Below are 21,126 nucleotides of genomic sequence, written 5' to 3' on the forward strand. Positions count from 1 at the left end.
TTGGTCCTTGTAAGCCTGCCGACTACCACTGGACCTTTGTCTGCCTCGTCTCCCGATAACTCGTCCTCGTCCTCCTCCTCTGTGTGGAGGTCGAGGTCTGGGTCACCGAGGGTTCCCTCTAAGGGAGGCATGTTCCCATCTGCACTGGGGGGACCTGGGTTAGAGGACCTCCTAGCATCGTACGCCTCTAAGAGACCTATCAGTATTGCGATGGTAGGGTTAGAACCCTGGTTTAGCTTCCTGGAGGCACACAGTTGTCTCATCTCCTTGAAGCTAAGAGTTGCATACCGTGACACGACCTGTGGAGGGTCACTGACCACTAGGGGAGTCCCTGCAGACTCTCCGTGGACCGACATGCTTTTCTAGTGAGGTGTAAGTGTTGCACCTACCTACACTATGGGTTTACCTACTGATCCCTTGCTAAGAGTTGTAGTCAGGGTGTGCTAAGCCCTGTTACACTACAACAGCCGGTTCAGTAGAACTCGGAGTATTCTAAGTTAAGTTATATGTACCTGGGTACTTATGTGATCTTTCACTGCGATATTCTTAGGATACGTGTGTGGTAAAACAACAGCAAGCTCAAATCCCAACCGCTGCTCACCAATGTGAGAAGTTGGCCTGATATGTAGTGCTCACTATTCTAGTGATCACTGTGTATCATTCCAAACGACCCTTATTGATGATTGGTTGTAAGTCAACCTTTTTGACCAGCTATCCTAGTAGCGTGGATACGAGCAGTCTTAGGCTAAACTCTAGAGGGCGTGTTAAGCCAGCTGTTTACCATCACATATACCCCTTGAACACCAAGTGAAAGGACACCACACAAGTTGTTATGAAAATAAAAGGATATTTATTTATAACAAGACTACCCTGGCTCTTTATGAGTCAGGGAGCTAAGCACACTACAAAACTCTTAGGAAAATACTTCAGTTGCACAATTTACACAAATGCCCGAGGGGCACGAGAAACCATCTACACTAACAGTGAAATGCGAATGGTTAGAGTCTGGAGATACTGATTCCGGAGTGATCCGATCAGTGGGACTAAACGAAAAAGGAACTGGACACTTGTAGAGCGAACCTGCGATGGAGCACCGAGATGCTCGAGTTACCTAGCCCGGAGGCTGCGGCTGCGTGAAGTTCGTCAAGATGTCGGGAGTCCTCGTGTAGTCTCAGGAGCCTGAAAGAAGAAGTTGCTGGCAGGCGACCAGTGACGATGTTCAGAGCGATCCAAGCCTGGATCGGTGGTGAAGGAAAACCTGAAAGCAGAGGGGACTCAGTTCTCAACCGCTAGCCAGCGATCGTGTGGGTACCAGGAGGGTACCGGCTGAAGTCACCTCGACCAGGTGAGTGGGTGACGTCGGACTCGGCTGTTCCTCGGACCAGGAGGCGCGGCGGCGACCAGGATGGAGGGCGAGCTGTCCCACGAAGGTGTCTGCTGTCGATGATGCTGGGCCCAGGAAGGGGCAGCGGATCTTGGCAGTGGCCACCCAGGCGGGGGAGTCAAGATGGCGTCGGGAGTGGACCAGGAGGGTCCGTGGTACTCCTCTGTTGAAGGGGAGCAAGAGCCAGTCTGGAGCAACCAGACTAGTGATGAAACAATCGTGGTGCGTCGTGAAGAGGGCCACAAGCCGGTCGGCAAGTGGTCGAACAACGCGGTGAACAACAAGGAGCGGAAGGGCCCCCACGCAGATCTCGGGGATGCTGGGGAGGCAGACTTCGATGCTGGAGCTGCTCAGGGTTAGGGCTTCTCAAACCCTAGGTGCACTCACTCGAGGGTCCCTCGGTGGGCGTGCTAGATAAGCGTCGTGCAGGTTCTGAAGATAGCCGGTCCCGCAGGTCTCGTCACACCTACGACTCTCAGCTGAGCTGATGAGGGAGGTAAAAGGTCAGAGATGGCAGGGAACTCGGGTCTCGTCGAGCTGGGCAGTCTTGATCCGTAGGAGAGACTTACAGCAAACCGCAAGCGCTTAGATGGTGCCTGCTGGTGCAGGGTGGCTACTCCTTAGCCACAAGGGAGAGTCTTCAGAAATAGTCAAGAGTTCCTTTCGTGGAAAGTAGTTCGTGATTCGGAGTTACCCGATTATCTGATTATCCAATTTGGGAAGGGGACTCGCTCCTACCTTTATTCTAAGAAAAAGGGGCTGGCCCGTGACTAGGTTCTACCTATGGGTGGAGCCAGGAGGGGGGTGGTTACACCCCTATCCTTCGTCCGGCTTCGCGCCAGCTCAGGGGCTGGTGTGCCCCCGAAACTGGTTTGAGCCGGGCTATGCACAGTGAGCACCGGGGTGCCACTTGCAGTCACCTTCCTTTCAGCCCTGCCTACCTGGGATACACAAACCCTGTCTGGGACGGTGCTAACACCGCCCTCGACAGGAAACCCTTTGTCCAAGCTCCCCTTGCTGGAAGGTCCCCCAGCAGCAGGAGGTCAGACTTGTGTCTGGTGGCAGCATCCATTTTGTGATGCTGAGGCTTGAGTCAACTTTAACCGGGGTTCAAGGTTACTTCCATGTCGTGTCCCTCTAAAAGGGGGGAATGCTAACCCCGTCACCAGGACTGGCGAGGGGTTCGTATTCCCATTCGTATGACACCTTACTCGACATGTATAGGTGATGCGATGCCAAAGTTAGCAAATAACCGCAAGGATTATAATGCCTTAAAAGTAGTTGGCCCGCGTCACCATGGAACGGCTATTAGGGCTTGGTTCCGCAAGCCGTCGACGGGCTCAGCTCGCGCCAGAGCACCGTCCCACATGATTCCCTGCACTCTGCCTTCAGGATTGATAAGGCCTGCTATAGGAGTGACTGATAGGAATCCATGTGTCCATTTTAGGGTTTAGGTGTAGGAATACTACACCTACAGCAACGGGTGATTACACCACGTGGCCCCAGCTGTCGTGCAGCCAGTTGTGTCAGATTTGGGCGGCCATTCCAGGGGTGGCATAATACATGCTTCAGCCCCTGGTAGGCCCTGGGTACACCGATGCCCTGGATACCTGTGGTATGCTGAGACAGGGACTGACAAGGTGGCCCAGTTCCAATTAGTGGATGCACCTAACGTACATGTGTGTTAATTTCGAGAGAGAACAGCTAGGCTGTGGGTCTGATTGGCAGGCCCACAGCCGGAGAAAGTCGTAAACCAATGAAGCAAAAGCAAAAAATCTGGGTGATCATAGGATTGCAGACCCTACTCTCCTACAAGAGGCAACTACCTCGAAACACGTGTCCAGGGATGGCTAACGCGACACTTACTTTCACTTAAAACTTTGGCACAGGCGTATTCGCCGTCGCCACTTCATGGACCACAATTCCTTGGGGTAACACACTTGTAGGACGAGCAGAGTGCTGCCAATCGGATTTTTGATTGTATTAAGGCTCCCTTGAGCCGATTGGGCTGACGAGCCCTGGACCAGCACCTGCGCGCCACGAGTGGTACTTTACCTGAGAATACTTTTTTGGCAGTCTACGCAGCAACCCCACACACATACCTACTCCCCGCTGATGAGAGGCAACTACCACGAAACACGTGTCCAGGGATAGCTAACGCAACACTTACTTTCACTTAAAACTTTGGCACAGGCGTATTCGCCGTCGCCACTTCATGGACCACAATTCCTTGGGGTAACACGCTGGTAGGACGAGCAGAGTGCGGCCAATCGGATTTTTGATTGTATTAAGGCTCCCTTGAGCCGATTGGGCTGACGAGCCCTGGACCAGCACCTGCGCGCCACGAGTGGTACTTTACCTGAGAATACTTTTTTGGCAGTCTACGCGGCAACCCCACACATATACCTACTCCCTGCTGATGAGAGGCAACTACCTCGAAACACGTGTCCAGGGATGGCTAACGCGACACTTACTTTCACTTAAAACTTTGGCACAGGCGTATTCGCCGTCGCCACTTCATGGACCACAATTCCTTGGGGTAACACACTGGTAGGACGAGCAGAGTGCTGCCAATCGGATTTTTGATTGTATTAAGGCTCCCTTGAGCCGATTGGGCTGACGAGCCCTGGACCAGCACCTGCGCGCCACGAGTGGTACTTTACCTGAGAATACTTTTTTGGCAGTCTACGCATCAAACCCACACACATACCTACTCCCCGCTGACGAGAGGCAACTACCTCGAAACACGTGTCCAGGGATGGCTAACGCGACACTTACTTTCACTTAAAACTTTGGCACTGGAGTATTCGCCGTCGCCACTTCATGGACCACAATTCCTTGGGGTAACACACTGGTAGGACGAGCAGAGTGCTGCCAATCGGATATTTGATTGTATTAAGGCTCCCTTGAGCCGATTGGGCTGACGAGCCCTGGACCAGCACCTGCGCGCCACGAGTGGTACTTTACCTGAGAATACTTTTTTGGCAGTCTACGCAGCAACCCCACACACATACCTACTCCCCGCTGATGAGAGGCAACTACCTCGAAACACGTGTCCAGGGATGGCTAACGCAACACTTACTTTCACTTAAAACTTTGGCACAGGCGTATTCGCCGTCGCCACTTCATGGACCACAATTCCTTGGGGTAACACGCTGGTAGGACGAGCAGAGTGCGGCCAATCGGATTTTTGATTGTATTAAGGCTCCCTTGAGCCGATTGGGCTGACGAGCCCTGGACCAGCACCTGCGCGCCACGAGTGGTACTTTACCTGAGAATACTTTTTTGGCAGTCTACGCGGCAACCCCACACATATACCTACTCCCTGCTGATGAGAGGCAACTACCTCGAAACACGTGTCCAGGGATGGCTAACGCGACACTTACTTTCACTTAAAACTTTGGCACAGGCGTATTCGCCGTCGCCTCTTCATGGACCACAATTCCTTGGGGTAACACGCTGGTAGGACGAGCAGAGTGCTGCTAATCGGATTTTTGATTGTATTAAGGCTCCCTTGAGCCGATTGGGCTGACGAGCCCTGGACCAGCACCTGCGCGCCACGAGTGGTACTTTACCTGAGAATACTTTTTTGCAGTCTACGCGGCAACCCCACACACATACCTACTCCCTGCTGACTAGAGGCAACTACCTCGAAACACGTGTCCAGGGATGGCTAACGCAACACTTACTTTCACTTAAAACTTTGGCACAGGCGTATTCGCCGTCGCCACTTCATGGACCACAATTCCTTGGGGTAACACACAGGTAGGACGAGCAGAGTGCGGCCCATCGGATTTTTGATTGTATTAAGGCTCCCTTGAGCCGATTGGGCTGACGAGCCCTGGACCAGCACCTGCACGCCACGAGTGGTACTTTACCTGAGAATACTTTTTTGGCAGTCTACGCGGCAACCCCACACATATACCTACTCCCTGCTGACGAGAGGCAACTACCTCGAAACACATGTCCAGGGATGGCTAACGCGACACTTACTTTCACTTAAAACTTTGGCACAGGCGTATTCGCCGTCGCCACTTCATGGACCACAATTCCTTGGGGTAACACGCTAGTAGGATGAGCAGAGTGCGGCCAATCGGATTTTTGATTGAATTAAGGCTCCCTTGAGCCGATTGGGCTGACGAGCCCTGGACCAGCACCTGCGCGCCATGAGTGGTACTTTACCTGAGAATACTTTTTTGGCAGTCTACACGGCAACCCCACACACATACCTACTCCCTGCTGACGAGAGGCAACTACCTCGAAACACGTGTCCAGGGATGCCTAACGCGACACTTACTTTCACTTAAAACTTTGGCACAGGCGTATTCGCCGTCGCCACTTCATGGACCACAATTCCTTGGGGTAACACGCTGGTAGGACGAGCAGAGTGCGGCCAATCGGATTTTTGATTGTATTAAGGCTCCCTTGAGCCGATTGGGCTGACGAGCCCTGGACCAGCACCTGCGCGCCATGAGTGGTACTTTACCTGAGAATACTTTTTTGGCAGTCTACGCGGCAACCCCACACACATACCTACTCCCTGCTGACGAGAGGCAACTACCTCGAAACACGTGTCCAGGGATGGCTAACGCAACACTTACTTTCACTTAAAACTTTGGCACAGGCGTATTCGCCGTCGCCACTTCATGGACCACAATTCCTTTGGGTAAAACGCTGGTAGGACAAGCAGAGTGCGGCCAATCGGATTTTTGATTGTATTATGGCTCCCTTGAGCCGATTGGGCTGACGAGCCCTGGACCAGCACCTGCGCGCCATGAGTGGTACTTTACCTGAGAATACTTTTTTGGCAGTCTACGCGGCAACCCCACACACATACCTACCCCCTGCTGACGAGAGGCAAATACCTCGAAACACGTGTCCAGGGATTGCTAACGCGTCACTTACTTTCACTTAAAACTTTGGCACAGGCGTATTCGCCGTCGCCACTTCATGGACCACAATTCCTTGGGGTAACACGCTGGTAGGAGGAGCAGAGTGCGGCCAATTGGATTTTTGATTGTATTAAGGCTCCCTTGAGCCGATTGGGCTGACGAGCCCTGGACCAGCACCTGCGCGCCATGAGTGGTACTTTACCAGAGAATACTTTTTTGGCAGTCTACGCGGCAACCCCACACACATACCTACTCCCTGCTGACGAGAGGCAACTACCTCGAAATACGTGTCCAAGGATGGCTAACGCGACACTTACTTTCACTTAAAACTTTGGCACAGGCGTATTCGCCGTCGCCACTTCATGGACCACAATTCCTTGGGGTAACACGCTGGTAGGACGAGCAGAGTGCGGCCAATCGGATTTTTGATTGTAGTAAGGCTCCCTTGAGCCGATTGGGCTGACGAGCCCTGGACCAGCACCTGCGCGCCATGAGTGCTACTTTACCTGAGAATACTTTTTTTGCAGTCTACGCGGCAACCCCACACACATACCTACTCCCTGCTGACGAGAGGCAACTACCCTGAAACACATGTCCAGGGATGGCTAACGCAACACTTACTTTCACTTAAAACTTTGGCACAGGCGTATTCGCCGTCCCCACTTCATGGACCACAATTCCTTGGGGTAACACGCTGGTAGGACGAGCAGAGTGCGGCCAATCGGATTTTTGTTTTTATTAAGGCTCCCTTTAGCCGATTGGGCTGACGAGCCCTGGACCAGCACCTGCGAGCCATGAGTGGTACTTTACCTGAGAATACTTTTTTGGCAGTCTACACAGCAACCCCACACACATACCTACTCCCTGCTGACGAGAGGCAACTACCTCGAAACACGTGTCCAGGGATGGCTAACGCGACACTTACTTTCACTTAAAACTTGGCACAGGCGTATTCGCCGTCGCCACTTCATGGACCTCAATTCCTTGGGGTAACGCGCTGGTAGGACGAGCAGAGTGCGGCCAATCGGATTTTTGATTGTATTAAGGCTCCCTTGAGCCGATTGGGCTGACGAGCCCTGGACCAGCACCTGCGCGCCATGAGTGGTACTTTACCTGAGAATACTTTTTTGGCAGTCTACGCGGCAACCCCACACACATACCTACTCCCTGCTGATGAGAGGCAAATACCTGGAAACATGTGTCCAGGGATGGCTAAGGCGACACTTACTTTCACTTAAAAGTTTGGCACAGGCGTATTCGCCGTCGCCACTTCATGGACCACAATTCCTTGGGGTAACACTCTGGTAGGACGAGCAGAGTGCGGCCAATCGGATTTTTTATTGTATTAAGGCTCCCTTGCGCCGATTGGGCTGACGAGCCCTGAACCAGCACCTGCGCGCCATGAGTGGTTTTTTACCTGAGAATACTTTTTTGGCAGTCTACGCGGCAACCCCACACACATACCTACTCCCTGCTGACGAGAGGCAACTACCTCGAAACACGTTTCCAGGGATGGCTAATGCGACACTTACTTTCACTTAAAACTTGGCACAGGCGTATTCGCCGTCGCCACTTCATGGACCACAATTCCTTGGGGTAACGCGCTGGTAGGACGAGCAGAGTGCGGCCAATCGGATTTTTGATTGTATTAAGGCTCCCTTGAGCCGATTGGGCTGACGAGCCCTGGACCAGCACCTGCGCGCCATGAGTGGTACTTTACCTGAGAATACTTTTTTGGCAGTCTACGCGGCAACCCCACACACATACCTACTCCCCGCTGATGAGAGGCAACTACCTCGAAACACGTGTCCAGGGATGGCTAACGCAACACTTACTTTCACTTAAAACTTTGGCACAGGCGTATTCGCCGTCGCCACTTCATGGACCACAATTCCTTGGGGTAACACGCTGGTAGGACGAGCAGAGTGCGGCCAATCGGATTTTTGATTGTATTAAGGCTCCCTTGAGCCGATTGGGCTGACGAGCCCTGGACCAGCACCTGCGCGCCACGAGTGGTACTTTACCTGAGAATACTTTTTTGGCAGTCTACGCGGCAACCCCACACATATACCTACTCCCTGCTGATGAGAGGCAACTACCTCGAAACACATGTCCAGGGATGGCTAACGCGACACTTACTTTCACTTAAAACTTTGGCACAGGCGTATTCGCCGTCGCCACTTCATGGACCACAATTCCTTGGGGTAACACACTGGTAGGACGAGCAGAGTGCTGCCAATCGGATTTTTGATTGTATTAAGGCTCCCTTGAGCCGATTGGGCTGACGAGCCCTGGACCAGCACCTGCGCGCCACGAGTGGTACTTTACCTGAGAATACTTTTTTGGCAGTCTACGCATCAACCCCACACACATACCTACTCCCCGCTGACGAGAGGCAACTACCTCGAAACACGTGTCCAGGGATGGCTAACGCGACACTTACTTTCACTTAAAACTTTGGCACAGGCGTATTCGCCGTTGCCACTTCATGGACCACAATTCCTTGGGGTAACACACTGGTAGGACGAGCAGAGTGCTGCCAATCGGATTTTTGATTGTATTAAGGCTCCCTTCAGCCGATTGGGCTGACGAGCCCTGGACCAGTACCTGCGCGCCACGAGTGGTACTTTACCTGAGAATACTTTTTTGGCAGTCTACGCAGCAACCCCACACACATACCTACTCCCCGCTGATGAGAGGCAACTACCTCGAAACACGTGTCCAGGGATGGCTAACGCAACACTTACTTTCACTTAAAACTTTGGCACAGGCGTATTCGCCGTCGCCAGTTCATGGACCACAATTCCTTGGGGTAACACGCTGGTAGGACGAGCAGAGTGCGGCCAATCGGATTTTTGATTGTATTAAGGCTCCCTTGAGCCGATTGGGCTGACGAGCCCTGGACCAGCACCTGCGCGCCACGAGTGGTACTTTACCTGAGAATACTTTTTTGGCAGTCTACGCGGCAACCCCACACATATACCTACTCCCTGCTGATGAGAGGCAACTACCTCGAAACACGTGTCCAGGGATGGCTAACGCGACACTTACTTTCACTTAAAACTTTGGCACAGGCGTATTCGCCGTCGCCACTTCATGGACCACAATTCCTTGGGGTAACACGCTGGTAGGACGAGCAGAGTGCTGCCAATCGGATTTTTGATTGTATTAAGGCTCCCTTGAGCCGATTGGGCTGACGAGCCCTGGACCAGCACCTGCGCGGCACGAGTGGTACTTTACCTGAGAATACTTTTTTGGCAGTCTACGCGGCAACCCCACACACATACCTACTCCCTGCTGACGAGAGGCAACTACCTCGAAACACGTGTCCAGGGATGGCTAACGCAACACTTACTTTCACTTAAAACTTTGGCACAGGCGTATTCGCCGTCGCCACTTCATGGACCACAATTCCTTGGGGTAACACGCTGGTAGGACGAGCAGAGTGCGGCCCATCGGATTTTTGATTGTATTAAGGCTCCCTTGAGCCGATTGGGCTGACGAGCCCTGGACCAGCACCTGCACGCCACGAGTGGTACTTTACCTGAGAATACTTTTTTGGCAGTCTACGCGGCAACCCCACACATATACCTACTCCCTGCTGACGAGAGGCAACTACCTCGAAACACGTGTCCAGGGATGGCTAACGCGACACTTACTTTCACTTAAAACTTTGGCACAGGCGTATTCGCCGTCGCCACTTCATGGACCACAATTCCTTGGGGTAACACGCTGGTAGGATGAGCAGAGTGCGGCCAATCGGATTTTTGATTGTATTAAGGCTCCCTTGAGCCGATTGGGCTGACGAGCCCTGGACCAGCACCTGCGCGCCATGAGTGGTACTTTACCTGAGAATACTTTTTTGGCAGTCTACACGGCAACCCCACACACTTACCTACTCCCTGCTGACGAGAGGCAACTACCTCGAAACACGTGTCCAGGGATGCCTAACGCGACACTTACTTTCACTTAAAACTTTGGCACAGGCGTATTCGCCGTCGCCACTTCATGGACCACAATTCCTTGGGGTAACACGCTGGTAGGACGAGCAGAGTGCTGCCAATCGGATTTTTGATTGTATTAAGGCTCCCTTGAGCCGATTGGGCTGACGAGCCCTGGACCAGCACCTGCGCGCCACGAGTGGTACTTTACCTGAGAATACTTTTTTGGCAGTCTACGCGGCAACCCCACACACATACCTACTCCCTGCTGACGAGAGGCAACTACCTCGAAACACGTGTCCAGGGATGGCTAACGCAACACTTACTTTCACTTAAAACTTTGGCACAGGCGTATTCGCCGTCGCCACTTCATGGACCACAATTCCTTGGGGTAACACGCTGGTAGGACGAGCAGAGTGCGGCCCATCGGATTTTTGATTGTATTAAGGCTCCCTTGAGCCGATTGGGCTGACGAGCCCTGGACCAGCACCTGCACGCCACGAGTGGTACTTTACCTGAGAATACTTTTTTGGCAGTCTACGCGGCAACCCCACACATATACCTACTCCCTGCTGACGAGAGGCAACTACCTCGAAACACGTGTCCAGGGATGGCTAACGCGACACTTACTTTCACTTAAAACTTTGGCACAGGCGTATTCGCCGTCGCCACTTCATGGACCACAATTCCTTGGGGTAACACGCTGGTAGGATGAGCAGAGTGCGGCCAATCGGATTTTTGATTGTATTAAGGCTCCCTTGAGCCGATTGGGCTGACGAGCCCTGGACCAGCACCTGCGCGCCATGAGTGGTACTTTACCTGAGAATACTTTTTTGGCAGTCTACACGGCAACCCCACACACTTACCTACTCCCTGCTGACGAGAGGCAACTACCTCGAAACACGTGTCCAGGGATGCCTAACGCGACACTTACTTTCACTTAAAACTTTGGCACAGGCGTATTCGCCGTCGCCACTTCATGGACCACAATTCCTTGGGGTAACACGCTGGTAGGACGAGCAGAGTGCGGCCAATCGGATTTTTAATTGTATTAAGGCTCCCTTGAGCCGATTGGGCTGACGAGCCCTGGACCAGCACCTGCGCGCCATGAGTGGTACTTTACCTGAGAATACTTTTTTGGCAGTCTACGCGGCAACCCCACACACATACCTACTCCCTGCTGACGAGAGGCAACTACCTCGAAACACGTGTCCAGGGATGGCTAACGCAACACTTACTTTCACTTAAAACTTTGGCACAGGCGTATTCGCCGTCGCCACTTCATGGACCACAATTCCTTGGGGTAACACGCTGGTAGGACAAGCAGAGTGCGGCCAATCGGATTTTTGATTGTATTATGGCTCCCTTGAGCCGATTGGGCTGACGAGCCCTGGACCAGCACCTGCGCGCCATGAGTGGTACTTTACCAGAGAATACTTTTTTGGCAGTCTACGCGGCAACCCCACACACATACCTACTCCCTGCTGACGAGAGGCAACTACCTCGAAATACGTGTCCAAGGATGGCTAACGCGACACTTACTTTCACTTAAAACTTTGGCACAGGCGTATTCGCCGTCGCCACTTCATGGACCACAATTCCTTGGGGTAACACGCTGGTAGGACGAGCAGAGTGCGGCCAATCGGATTTTTGATTGTAGTAAGGCTCCCTTGAGCCGATTGGGCTGACGAGCCCTGGACCAGCACCTGCGCGCCATGAGTGCTACTTTACCTGAGAATACTTTTTTTGCAGTCTACGCGGCAACCCCACACACATACCTACTCCCTGCTGACGAGAGGCAACTACCCCGAAACACATGTCCAGGGATGGCTAACGCGACACTTACTTTTACTTAAAACTTTGGCACAGGCGTATTCGCCGTCCCCACTTCATGGACCACAATTCCTTGGGGTAACACGCTGGTAGGACGAGCAGAGTGCGGCCAATCGGATTTTTGTTTTTATTAAGGCTCCCTTTAGCTGATTGGGCTGACGAGCCCTAGACCAGCACCTGCGAGCCATGAGTGGTACTTTACCTGAGAATACTTTTTTGGCAGTCTACGCAGCAACCCCACACACATACCTACTCCCTGCTGACGAGAGGCAACTACCTCGAAACACGTGTCCAGGGATGGCTAACGCGACACTTACTTTCACTTAAAACTTGGCACAGGCGTATTCGCCGTCGCCACTTCATGGACCACAATTCCTTGGGGTAACGCGCTGGTAGGACGAGCAGAGTGCGGCCAATCGGATTTTTGATTGTATTAAGGCTCCCTTGAGCCGATTGGGCTGATGAGCCCTGGACCAGCACCTGCGCGCCACGAGTGGTACTTTACCTGAGAATACTTTTTTGGCAGTCTACGCGGCAACTCCACACACATACCTACTCCCTGCTGACGAGAGGCAACTACCTTGAAACACGTGTCCAGGGATGGCTAACACGACACTTACTTTCACTTAAAAGTTTGGCACAGGCGTATTCGCCGTCGCCACTTCATGGACCACAATTCCTTGGGGTAACACGCTGGTAGGACGAGCAGAGTGCGGCCAATCGGATTTTTGATTGTATTAAGGCTCCCTTGAGCCGATTGGGCTGACGAGCCCTGGACCAGCACCTGCGCGCCACGAGTGGTACTTTACCTGAGAATACTTTTTTGGCAGTCTACGCGGCAACCCCACACATATACCTACTCCCTGCTGATGAGAGGCAACTACCTCGAAACACGTGTCCAGGGATGGCTAACGCGACACTTACTTTCACTTAAAACTTTGGCACAGGCGTATTCGCCGTCGCCTCTTCATGGACCACAATTCCTTGGGGTAACACGCTGGTAGGACGAGCAGAGTGCTGCTAATCGGATTTTTGATTGTATTAAGGCTCCCTTGAGCCGATTGGGCTGACGAGCCCTGGACCAGCACCTGCGCGCCACGAGTGGTACTTTACCTGAGAATACTTTTTTGCAGTCTACGCGGCAACCCCACACACATACCTACTCCCTGCTGACTAGAGGCAACTACCTCGAAACACGTGTCCAGGGATGGCTAACGCAACACTTACTTTCACTTAAAACTTTGGCACAGGCGTATTCGCCGTCGCCACTTCATGGACCACAATTCCTTGGGGTAACACACTGGTAGGACGAGCAGAGTGCGGCCCATCGGATTTTTGATTGTATTAAGGCTCCCTTGAGCCGATTGGGCTGACGAGCCCTGGACCAGCACCTGCACGCCACGAGTGGTACTTTACCTGAGAATACTTTTTTGGCAGTCTACGCGGCAACCCCACACATATACCTACTCCCTGCTGACGAGAGGCAACTACCTCGAAACACGTGTCCAGGGATGGCTAACGCGACACTTACTTTCACTTAAAACTTTGGCACAGGCGTATTCGCCGTCGCCACTTCATGGACCACAATTCCTTGGGGTAACACGCTGGTAGGATGAGCAGAGTGCGGCCAATCGGATTTTTGATTGAATTAAGGCTCCCTTGAGCCGATTGGGCTGACGAGCCCTGGACCAGCACCTGCGCGCCATGAGTGGTACTTTACCTGAGAATACTTTTTTGGCAGTCTACACGGCAACCCCACACACATACCTACTCCCTGCTGACGAGAGGCAACTACCTCGAAACACGTGTCCAGGGATGCCTAACGCGACACTTACTTTCACTTAAAACTTTGGCACAGGCGTATTCGCCGTCGCCACTTCATGGACCACAATTCCTTTGGGTAAAACGCTGGTAGGACAAGCAGAGTGCGGCCAATCGGATTTTTGATTGTATTATGGCTCCCTTGAGCCGATTGGGCTGACGAGCCCTGGACCAGCACCTGCGCGCCATGAGTGGTACTTTACCTGAGAATACTTTTTTGGCAGTCTACGCGGCAACCCCACACACATACCTACCCCCTGCTGACGAGAGGCAAATACCTCGAAACACGTGTCCAGGGATTGCTAACGCGTCACTTACTTTCACTTAAAACTTTGGCACAGGCGTATTCGCCGTCGCCACTTCATGGACCACAATTCCTTGGGGTAACACGCTGGTAGGAGGAGCAGAGTGCGGCCAATTGGATTTTTGATTGTATTAAGGCTCCCTTGAGCCGATTGGGCTGACGAGCCCTGGACCAGCACCTGCGCGCCATGAGTGGTACTTTACCAGAGAATACTTTTTTGGCAGTCTACGCGGCAACCCCACACACATACCTACTCCCTGCTGACGAGAGGCAACTACCTCGAAATACGTGTCCAAGGATGGCTAACGCGACACTTACTTTCACTTAAAACTTTGGCACAGGCGTATTCGCCGTCGCCACTTCATGGACCACAATTCCTTGGGGTAACACGCTGGTAGGACGAGCAGAGTGCGGCCAATCGGATTTTTGATTGTAGTAAGGCTCCCTTGAGCCGATTGGGCTGACGAGCCCTGGACCAGCACCTGCGCGCCATGAGTGCTACTTTACCTGAGAATACTTTTTTTGCAGTCTACGCGGCAACCCCACACACATACCTACTCCCTGCTGACGAGAGGCAACTACCCTGAAACACATGTCCAGGGATGGCTAACGCAACACTTACTTTCACTTAAAACTTTGGCACAGGCGTATTCGCCGTCCCCACTTCATGGACCACAATTCCTTGGGGTAACACGCTGGTAGGACGAGCAGAGTGCGGCCAATCGGATTTTTGTTTTTATTAAGGCTCCCTTTAGCCGATTGGGCTGACGAGCCCTGGACCAGCACCTGCGAGCCATGAGTGGTACTTTACCTGAGAATACTTTTTTGGCAGTCTACACAGCAACCCCACACACATACCTACTCCCTGCTGACGAGAGGCAACTACCTCGAAACACGTGTCCAGGGATGGCTAACGCGACACTTACTTTCACTTAAAACTTGGCACAGGCGTATTCGCCGTCGCCACTTCATGGACCTCAATTCCTTGGGGTAACGCGCTGGTAGGACGAGCAGAGTGCGGCCAATCGGATTTTTGATTGTATTAAGGCTCCCTTGAGCCGATTGGGCTGACGAGCCCTGGACCAGCACCTGCGCGCCATGAGTGGTACTTTACCTGAGAATACTTTTTTGGCAGTCTACGCGGCAACCCCACACACATACCTACTCCCTGCTGATGAGAGGCAAATACCTGAAAACATGTGTCCAGGGATGGCTAAGGCGACACTTACTTTCACTTAAAAGTTTGGCACAGGCGTATTCGCCGTCGCCACTTCATGGACCACAATTCCTTGGGGTAACACTCTGGTAGGACGAGCAGAGTGCGGCCAATCGGATTTTTTATTGTATTAAGGCTCCCTTGCGCCGATTGGGCTGACGAGCCCTGAACCAGCACCTGCGCGCCATGAGTGGTACTTTACCTGAGAATACTTTTTTGGCAGTCTACGCGGCAACCCCACACACATACCTACTCCCTGCTGACGAGAGGCAACTACCTCGAAACACGTTTCCAGGGATGGCTAATGCGACACTTACTTTCACTTAAAACTTGGCACAGGCGTATTCGCCGTCGCCACTTCATGGACCACAATTCCTTGGGGTAACGCGCTGGTAGGACGAGCAGAGTGCGGCCAATCGGATTTTTGATTGTATTAAGGCTCCCTTGAGCCGATTGGGCTGACGAGCCCTGGACCAGCACCTGCGCGCCATGAGTGGTACTTTACCTGAGAATACTTTTTTGGCAGTCTACGCGGCAACCCCACACACATACCTACTCCCCGCTGATGAGAGGCAACTACCTCGAAACACGTGTCCAGGGATGGCTAACGCAACACTTACTTTCACTTAAAACTTTGGCACAGGCGTATTCGCCGTCGCCACTTCATGGACCACAATTCCTTGGGGTAACACGCTGGTAGGACGAGCAGAGTGCGGCCAATCGGATTTTTGATTGTATTAAGGCTCCCTTGAGCCGATTGGGCTGACGAGCCCTGGACCAGCACCTGCGCGCCACGAGTGGTACTTTACCTGAGAATACTTTTTTGGCAGTCTACGCGGCAACCCCACACATATACCTACTCCCTGCTGATGAGAGGCAACTACCTCGAAACACATGTCCAGGGATGGCTAACGCGACACTTACTTTCACTTAAAACTTTGGCACAGGCGTATTCGCCGTCGCCACTTCATGGACCACAATTCCTTGGGGTAACACACTGGTAGGACGAGCAGAGTGCTGCCAATCGGATTTTTGATTGTATTAAGGCTCCCTTGAGCCGATTGGGCTGACGAGCCCTGGACCAGCACCTGCGCGCCACGAGTGGTACTTTACCTGAGAATACTTTTTTGGCAGTCTACGCATCAACCCCACACACATACCTACTCCCCGCTGACGAGAGGCAACTACCTCGAAACACGTGTCCAGGGATGGCTAACGCGACACTTACTTTCACTTAAAACTTTGGCACAGGCGTATTCGCCGTTGCCACTTCATGGACCACAATTCCTTGGGGTAACACACTGGTAGGACGAGCAGAGTGCTGCCAATCGGATTTTTGATTGTATTAAGGCTCCCTTGAGCCGATTGGGCTGACGAGCCCTGGACCAGCACCTGCGCGCCACGAGTGGTACTTTACCTGAGAATACTTTTTTGGCAGTCTACGCATCAACCCCACACACATACCTACTCCCCGCTGACGAGAGGCAACTACCTCGAAACACGTGTCCAGGGATGGCTAACGCGACACTTACTTTCACTTAAAACTTTGGCACAGGCGTATTCGCCGTTGCCACTTCATGGACCACAATTCCTTGGGGTAACACACTGGTAGGACGAGCAGAGTGCTGCCAATCGGATTTTTGATTGTATTAAGGCTCCCTTGAGCCGATTGGGCTGACGAGCCCTGGACCAGTACCTGCGCGCCACGAGTGGTACTTTACCTGAGAATACTTTTTTGGCAGTCTACGCAGCAACCCCACACACATACCTACTCCCCGCTGATGAGAGGCAACTACCTCGAAACACGTGTCCAGGGATGGCTAACGCGACACTTACTTTCACTTAAAACTTTGGCACAGGCGTATTCGCCGTCGCCACTTCATGGACCACAATTCCTTGGGGTAACACGCTGGTAGGACGAGCAGAGTGCTGCCAATCGGATTTTTGATTGTATTAAGGCTCCCTTGAGCCGATTGGGCTGACGAGCCCTGGACCAGCACCTGCGCGCCACGAGTGGTACTTTACCTGAGAATACTTTTTTGGCAGTCTACGCGGCAACCCCACACACATACCTACTCCCTGCTGACGAGAGGCAACTACCTCGAAACACGTGTCCAGGGATGGCTAACGCAACACTTACTTTCACTTAAAACTTTGGCACAGGCGTATTCGCCGTCGCCACTTCATGGACCACAATTCCTTGGGGTAACACGCTGGTAGGACGAGCAGAGTGCGGCCCATCGGATTTTTGATTGTATTAAGGCTCCCTTGAGCCGATTGGGCTGACGAGCCCTGGACCAGCACCTGCACGCCACGAGTGGTACTTTACCTGAGAATACTTTTTTGGCAGTCTACGCGGCAACCCCACACATATACCTACTCCCTGCTGACGAGAGGCAACTACCTCGAAACACGTGTCCAGGGATGGCTAACGCGACACTTACTTTCACTTAAAACTTTGGCACAGGCGTATTCGCCGTCGCCACTTCATGGACCACAATTCCTTGGGGTAACACGCTGGTAGGATGAGCAGAGTGCGGCCAATCGGATTTTTGATTGTATTAAGGCTCCCTTGAGCCGATTGGGCTGACGAGCCCTGGACCAGCACCTGCGCGCCATGAGTGGTACTTTACCTGAGAATACTTTTTTGGCAGTCTACGCGGCAACCCCACACATATACCTACTCCCTGCTGACGAGAGGCAACTACCTCGAAACACGTGTCCAGGGATGGCTAACGCGACACTTACTTTCACTTAAAACTTTGGCACAGGCGTATTCGCCGTCGCCACTTCATGGACCACAATTCCTTGGGGTAACACGCTGGTAGGATGAGCAGAGTGCGGCCAATCGGATTTTTGATTGTATTAAGGCTCCCTTGAGCCGATTGGGCTGACGAGCCCTGGACCAGCACCTGCGCGCCATGAGTGGTACTTTACCTGAGAATACTTTTTTGGCAGTCTACACGGCAACCCCACACACTTACCTACTCCCTGCTGACGAGAGGCAACTACCTCGAAACACGTGTCCAGGGATGCCTAACGCGACACTTACTTTCACTTAAAACTTTGGCACAGGCGTATTCGCCGTCGCCACTTCATGGACCACAATTCCTTGGGGTAACACGCTGGTAGGACGAGCAGAGTGCTGCCAATCGGATTTTTGATTGTATTAAGGCTCCCTTGAGCCGATTGGGCTGACGAGCCCTGGACCAGCACCTGCGCGCCACGAGTGGTACTTTACCTGAGAATACTTTTTTGGCAGTCTACGCGGCAACCCCACACACATACCTACTCCCTGCTGACGAGAGGCAACTACCTCGAAACACGTGTCCAGGGATGGCTAACGCAACACTTACTTTCACTTAAAACTTTGGCACAGGCGTATTCGCCGTCGCCACTTCATGGACCACAATTCCTTGGGGTAACACGCTGGTAGGACGAGCAGAGTGCGGCCCATCGGATTTTTGATTGTATTAAGGCTCCCTTGAGCCGATTGGGCTGACGAGCCCTGGACCAGCACCTGCACGCCACGAGTGGTACTTTACCTGAGAATACTTTTTTGGCAGTCTACGCGGCAACCCCACACATATACCTACTCCCTGCTGACGAGAGGCAACTACCTCGAAACACGTGTCCAGGGATGGCTAACGCGACACTTACTTTCACTTAAAACTTTGGCACAGGCGTATTCGCTGTCGCCACTTCATGGACCACAATTCCTTGGGGTAACACGCTGGTAGGATGAGCAGAGTGCGGCCAATCGGATTTTTGATTGTATTAAGGCTCCCTTGAGCCGATTGGGCTGACGAGCCCTGGACCAGCACCTGCGCGCCATGAGTGGTACTTTACCTGAGAATACTTTTTTGGCAGTCTACACGGCAACCCCACACACTTACCTACTCCCTGCTGACGAGAGGCAACTACCTCGAAACACGTGTCCAGGGATGCCTAACGCGACACTTACTTTCACTTAAAACTTTGGCACAGGCGTATTCGCCGTCGCCACTTCATGGACCACAATTCCTTGGGGTAACACGCTGGTAGGACGAGCAGAGTGCGGCCAATCGGATTTTTAATTGTATTAAGGCTCCCTTGAGCCGATTGGGCTGACGAGCCCTGGACCAGCACCTGCGCGCCATGAGTGGTACTTTACCTGAGAATACTTTTTTGGCAGTCTACGCGGCAACCCCACACACATACCTACTCCCTGCTGACGAGAGGCAACTACCTCGAAACACGTGTCCAGGGATGGCTAACGCAACACTTACTTTCACTTAAAACTTTGGCACAGGCGTATTCGCCGTCGCCACTTCATGGACCACAATTCCTTGGGGTAACACGCTGGTAGGACAAGCAGAGTGCGGCCAATCGGATTTTTGATTGTATTATGGCTCCCTTGAGCCGATTGGGCTGACGAGCCCTGGACCAGCACCTGCGCGCCATGAGTGGTACTTTACCAGAGAATACTTTTTTGGCAGTCTACGCGGCAACCCCACACACATACCTACTCCCTGCTGACGAGAGGCAACTACCTCGAAATACGTGTCCAAGGATGGCTAACGCGACACTTACTTTCACTTAAAACTTTGGCACAGGCGTATTCGCCGTCGCCACTTCATGGACCACAATTCCTTGGGGTAACACGCTGGTAGGACGAGCAGAGTGCGGCCAATCGGATTTTTGATTGTAGTAAGGCTCCCTTGAGCCGATTGGGCTGACGAGCCCTGGACCAGCACCTGCGCGCCATGAGTGCTACTTTACCTGAGAATACTTTTTTTGCAGTCTACGCGGCAACCCCACACACATACCTACTCCCTGCTGACGAGAGGCAACTACCCCGAAACACATGTCCAGGGATGGCTAACGCGACACTTACTTTTACTTAAAACTTTGGCACAGGCGTATTCGCCGTCCCCACTTCATGGACCACAATTCCTTGGGGTAACACGCTGGTAGGACGAGCAGAGTGCGGCCAATCGGATTTTTGTTTTTATTAAGGCTCCCTTTAGCTGATTGGGCTGACGAGCCCTAGACCAGCACCTGCGAGCCATGAGTGGTACTTTACCTGAGAATACTTTTTTGGCAGTCTACGCAGCAACCCCACACACATACCTACTCCCTGCTGACGAGAGGCAACTACCTCGAAACACGTGTCCAGGGATGGCTAACGCGACACTTACTTTCACTTAAAACTTGGCACAGGCGTATTCGCCGTCGCCACTTCATGGACCACAATTCCTTGGGGTAACGCGCTGGTAGGACGAGCAGAGTGCGGCCAATCGGATTTTTGATTGTATTAAGGCTCCCTTGAGCCGATTGGGCTGATGAGCCCTGGACCAGCACCTGCGCGCCACGAGTGGTACTTTACCTGAGAATACTTTTTTGGCAGTCTACGCGGCAACTCCACACACATACCTACTCCCTGCTGACGAGAGGCAACTACCTTGAAACACGTGTCCAGGGATGGCTAACACGACACTTACTTTCACTTAAAAGTTTGGCACAGGCGTATTCGCCGTCGCCACTTCATGGACCACAATTCCTTGGGGTAACACTCTGGTAGGACGAGCAGAGTGCGGCCAATCGGATTTTTTATTGTATTAAGGCTCCCTTGCGCCGATTGGGCTGACGAGCCCTGAACCAGCACCTGCGCGCCATGAGTGGTACTTTACCTGAGAATACTTTTTTGGCAGTCTACGCGGCAACCCCACACACATACCTACTCCCTGCTGACG

The sequence above is a fragment of the Triturus cristatus genome, unplaced genomic scaffold (genome assembly GCF_964204655.1).
Source record: "Triturus cristatus unplaced genomic scaffold, aTriCri1.1 SCAFFOLD_105, whole genome shotgun sequence".
NCBI lineage: Eukaryota > Metazoa > Chordata > Amphibia > Caudata > Salamandridae > Triturus > Triturus cristatus.